Source organism: Nicotiana attenuata, unplaced genomic scaffold, assembly GCF_001879085.1.
Source record: "Nicotiana attenuata strain UT unplaced genomic scaffold, NIATTr2, whole genome shotgun sequence".
Taxonomy (NCBI): Eukaryota; Viridiplantae; Streptophyta; class Magnoliopsida; order Solanales; family Solanaceae; genus Nicotiana; species Nicotiana attenuata.
The window spans coordinates 191517-197397 of NW_017671610.1; the positions used below are offsets into that span (position 1 = coordinate 191517).

Genomic DNA, 5881 nt, shown 5'->3' on the forward strand with positions numbered 1-5881 from the left:
TCAAATCATCAAAATAACATCAACAACTAGGAATTAAACCTCAAATTCATGAAATCACTCAAGAACATCAAAATTTCCAATTTCTCAAATAAAGGTCCGATTTATACTAAACGAACTCCGATTCTACCAACTTCACAGATTCAACTTAATTATTATTTAAGACCTGTACCGAGGGCCCAATCACCATCAATTTCAAACATCTTTTCATTTCCGAAAACTCTTATATAATTTCAGTTAAACAATTTCTTTCAAAAAATTTATTTCTCGGGTTGGGGCCTCGGAATTCGATTTCGGGCATATGCCCAAGTCCCAAATTTTACTGCAGACTCTACGAGACCGTCGGATCACGAGTCCGTTTACCAAGAATGTTGACCAAAGTCACTCTATTCAATTTTAAAGCCAATTTCCTAATTTTACTTAGTTTTCACAATAAAAGCTTTTTCCGAGGATTCCCTTTTCTATATATTGATCTTGGAACTTTGCTCGCGTGTTCTTTGAGATGGCCTTTTTCGTCGTTATTCGAGTACCGTCCTTTCTTGACATACACTGTCGATGATTTGACTTTGAGGTTGGTCTTGGTGCTTTTCGTTGTTTCGCCACCTGGACGGGTAACTAACTTGGTCGACTACTATGGTCATATTTTGACCTATACACACTGTCACACCTCCTTTTTTTTTCTACACCCACAAGGGTGTAAAGGAGTTTTTCCAATTAAAGGACAATGCGAACGGGATTTATTGTTTAATATTCGAGTCGCCACTTGGGAGATTAATGGTGTCCCAAGTCACCGGTTGAATCCCGATCCGAGGAAAATTATGACTCTGTTAACAGTCCGCGAACCAGAAATCCGAGTAAGGAATTCTGTTAACCCGGGAGAAGGTGTTAGGCATTCCCGGGTTCCGTGGTTCTAGCACGGTCCGCAACTTGTTGTATTTGGATTTTATCTGATTTCAAAACATGTTCTAGCTTATGTGCTTTTATTATTCAACCGCCTTTATTTTTATTTTCAATAAGAATTGCAACGTCGTGAAAATGCATCTCGAATCACGTCGCACCAGTGCACCCGTGATTGTTAACACATTTCGACTTCGTTGAGATTTGGATTTGGGTACCATAAATGTGCACCCGAATTTAGGAAAGTAATATTATTAAAATACGCGCCTAAAGCAACTACGCGTTTATTATCTTTGAGGAAACCGTGAAAATTCGCTAAACGGTTCACCCGAATTCTAAGTATTTTTATAGCATTTATTGAGGCCCCGCAATTTGTTTTGTTTTGCTTAGCGAGGCTCATTCGTCATTTTTATTTAAGCCAATCCTAAATTGAATATGATAAACTTGGCCCAATAAAGAGGTTTCAACCCGCCTGGCAAGCAACCTGCGTTCAAGACTGAAAGAAAAGGAAAAGTCGTTTGGTGCTGGGCCCAAAAATGGAATCAGGACCAATCTTACTTCAAAAAGAGGCAGTTCACGTGCTGAGCCTTTAACATGAACCCAGAATCAGTCTAATTAAAAATTTGAGTTCAATGGCATGCACACTTATATTTTGTTGATTGATGCCTAAAACTGCCAAGAGGTCAATCATGTAATTCAAAATTCGAAGGCAAACCTGTGGAATGCTTTAAGATAATTTCAGAATTTTACTTGACTAAGCTTGTGATTTATTCTTTGAGAATGAACATGCCAAAATTCAGTTCAAATCCAGTATCTAAAATAGCAAACTTATACACGCCTACCAATCACAACACACATTAACAACGCAAACTCAAATGACCAAATAATGCCTTCGTATTACTGGAACTCAAGTCAACCCAAAATAGTTCAAGCCAATATTTTTTTATCATAGATTGAAAAATGAAAACTACCTAAGGTTCTTCTCACCTCTGAATCACTTATCAAAATGAATTTGTGAAACATTCAACTGGTAATTAACTAAAATCTAGCAGGAATTTAGCAAATTTAGTTACGACTAATACTTGACTACTAAAACTCTTACACAAACCTACACGAACACACTCAACACTTAACAGTTCATCAGCATAAACCATTACAAATTAAAGTTCAAACCAGTCTAAATTACTTATCAATAACAGTCCTAATTACAAGCCCAGTCATTACAAACAATTAATAATGAAAATGCTGCAACAGATGAAGCTTCTAACGAAATTGTGTTTCCATTTCATTTCATTTCAGTTGAACTTCTACATGACGTCGAGATTCAGAACATGTACCTGGGATGTAGATCAAAATGAGATGAAGGAATGTCAGCAGCAGTACACAGTGGCTCAACAGCAATATTTTTTTTTCTAACAGTGACTTTGAACTGAATTTTTGTCCCAAAAATTGACACTCCAACCAACCAGCAACTAGTTTCAATGAAGATGAAACCAGACTGGACCAAAAATGGCCCTCGAACAAGCCAAAATCAACCAGGATAGCTCAAACACACCAAAATTGACTCAAATTCAAATGCAGTAAGTTTTCTGAATCTCAACCAACAAATTAACCAAAAGACCAAAATCAATCACTCAAACTCGAAATCAAACTGAAGTGATCAATGGAACAGTTTTTGATCTTTTTATAATATCTGTTTTTGTATTTTTGTTTTATATCAGGATGAACTAAAATCTGGGGTATTTTGAATTTTGAATTCAAAATTGCAGATCAGGAAATGGTAGAGACTGTTTTGGGGGAAATTTGCGAGCTCCCAAAAACCTCTATACAAGGCAAATGAATGCCTATTTAAAGGCAAACTTAGGGTCCAATTTCAGATTTTTATTTTACCCCTTAGTCCCTATTTTAATTCTATTTTTAACCTTTATTTTCTGACTTGTTGCACAAGTAACTAACCTAAGTTTCTGAATTTCAGTTTAAACCCCTTCTAGAAAGTCCTAGGGGGTTCTATTCTGATTTTCCCTGCCCTTAGAATCCTTAAATTACCCTTGTATTAATTCTGAAATCACTATTTTCTAATAAAACTACCCTTTTCCATACCCAAACTACCCCTGAAACCCTTTTGGAATTACTGACCAACCCATACCCAATTCCAACCACACCAAACCCTTCAGCTTGATCAAATGCTAACTATGACTAATTTCAAGGATCTGAATTTGTTCAGTAACAAACAAAGTTCTCAAATACAAACCTCGACCCAAAGAAGGATCACAAATCCAAACAATCCTAAATTACGGCTTGAATTAACCGCTGAAAAGTAGAAACAACAACTACTATCGGCCATTTTAACAGTCGACAACAAAACAGAAATTAATCACCTAAACAAATTATGAATTAAAACTGACTTAATACCAAAAAACTAAAAGCACCGGCCGATTTAAACAAAAGACATCTAAACTGATGCAAAATTACAGTCTACACACTTTAGGCTAATTTTAAGAACAAGAGATTCAAATATAAAAGCAAAAGGAATAAGAAAACTTACTTATGTAAGATTGAACGAAGACCAGACTTCAATCCGAGTCTCGAAATGAATGTTAAACGTTTTGTTCTTTGTCAAGAACAAACGAAAACATGATTTCGTGCCTCAAATTCAACGCTGGACTCTCAAGAATTGGAAAGGATTCGATGTGGTTCGACATTCTAGGGTTCTGCCGCCCTTCTGATTTGAGATTCGAGAAACTTCACGAAACATTTGAAGGAGACCAGTTAGGGATTTTGGAAGAAGGAGGTGAAGAGGGTTTAGAATGTGAATTTCATGAAGTTTGGGAGGTGGCGCCGCCTAGGGTTTGGGGACTTTGGGATGTTTGGTTTGGGTTTTGAGAAAATAGTGACGGATTTGGAACGAGGAAGGGACAGAGATTCTGGGGTGAAATTTTGTGGTCGATTGGGGTTGCCGCGCCGGCGGCGACGATTTCCGGCCGGCGGAGATGGGAGCAGGACGGTGGGGTACGCCGGCGTTACAGAGAGTACGAGGAGGGTGAGGGATGTTTTAGGGTTTTGGATAATTTCAAACACTTTTATTTGGATTGAAGGATCAATCGTGGCCATTGGATTAGAGGGGATGAACGGTCGTGATTAAACGACGTAGTTCTTTAGAATTAGGGTTGATCATGTTTAGGGCTTAGTTTAAGTTTTGAGTTGCTTGAATTTTCTTCAGGCTTCATGTATGATTAAGTTTGTTCTATTAGTTTGATTGTGTGTTTCGAATCTGTTTTTCTTACAGTCTTGATAGTCTTTAATCAAGCCTATTTGGGCACTGTTTGACTTTGATTTGTTTAAACTAGTAATCCTGTATTGATGTTATTAGTTAGTTTAGTTAGTTTAGTTTAGTCATTTCAATTTAATCAGTAATTGTTCTTTAGTCAGTGTTTGTTTTCAAATAATCCTTAAGCTTAGGTTAAGTTGATTTGGTTATAGCTGATTTAGATTAAATAAGGTTAACCATAGTCAATAGTAATTAAGTAAAGGGTTTGGGTTGGTCAGTAATTCCAAGAGGGTTTAAAGGGATTTTGGGCATTGAAAAGGGTAGTTTAATCAGATTTGGTAATTGTTGAAGTGAAGTAAGGGTAGAATAGGAATTGTAATGGGTTTAGACCCTTCTGGATGGGCTGTAGTACAGATTTCAACAAAATAGGTGCAGTTACTTGGGTAGCAAGTCAAGAAACAAGGGGTAAAAAATAGAATTACAATAGGGACTAATAGGAAAAGTGAAATCTGAAATTGGACCCTAAGTTTGCCTATAAATAGGCATTCATTTGCCTTGTATAACAAGTTTTTGGAGCTCGCAAATTTCCCCCAAAACAGTCTCTACCATTTCCAGATCTGCAATTTTGAATAAAAAATTCAAAACACCCCAGATTTTAGTTCATCCTGATAGAAAACAAAAATACAAAAACAGAAATTATAAAAAGGTCAAAAACTGTTCCATTGATCACTTCGGTTTGATTTCGAGTTTGAGTGATTGATTTTGGTCTTTTGGTTCAATATTTGTTGGTTGAGATTCAGAAAACTTACTGCATTTGAATTTGAGTCAATTTTGGTGTGTTTGAGCTATCCTGGTTGATTTTGGCTTGTTCGAGGCCTATTTTGGTCCAGTCTGGTTCATCTTCATTGAAACTAGTTGCTGTTTGGTTGGAGTGTCAATTTTTGGGTCAAAAATTCAGTTCAAAGTCACTGTTGAAAAAAAATATTGCTGTTGAGCCACTGTGTACTGCTGCTGACATTTCCTTCATCTTATTTTGATCTACATCCCAGGTACATGTTCTGAATCTCGACGTCATGTAGAAGTTCAACTGAAATGAAATGAAATGAAAACACAATTTCGTTAGAAGCTTCATCTGTTGCAGCATTTTCATTATAATTGTTTGTAATGACTGGGCTTGTAATTAGGACTGTTATGATAAGTAATTTAGACTGGTTGAACTTTAATTTGTAATGGTTTATGCTGATGAACTGTTAAGTGTTGAGTGTGTTCGTGTAGGTTTGTGTAAGAGTTTTTAGTAGTCAAGTATTAGTCGTAACTAAATTTGCTAAATTCCTGCTAGATTTAGTTAATTACCAGTTGAATGTTTCACAAATTCATTTTGATAAGTGATTCAGAGGTGAGAAGAACCTTAGGTAGTTTTCATTTTTCAATCTATGATAAAAAATATTGGCTTGAACTGTTTTGGGTTGACGTGAGTTCCAGTAATACGAAGGCATTATTTGGTCATTTGAGTTTGCGTTGTTAATGTGTGTTGTGATTGGTAGGCGTGTATAAGTTTGCTATTTTAGATACTGGATTTGAACTGAATTTTGGCATGTTCATTCTCAAAGAATAAAATCACAAGCTTAGTCAAGTAAAATTCTGAAATTATCTTAAAGCATTCCACAGGTTTGCCTTCGAATTTTGAATTACATGATTGACCTCTTGGCAGTTTTAGGC

The 5881-nt window shown here is 36.2% G+C and overlaps 1 protein-coding gene across 1 annotated transcript in view; it reads left to right on the plus strand.

Moving 5' to 3' along the window:
• The window catches only part of LOC109209277, a 6909-nt gene extending 1395 nt beyond the window's left edge, over positions 1-5514 (plus strand). The window contains exon 2 of the mRNA XM_019372520.1: positions 5212-5514. The gene's annotated coding sequence lies outside the window, so the exon portion shown is untranslated. The remainder of the gene's footprint in view (positions 1-5211) is intronic.
• Positions 5515-5881: the final 367 nt, after the last annotated feature.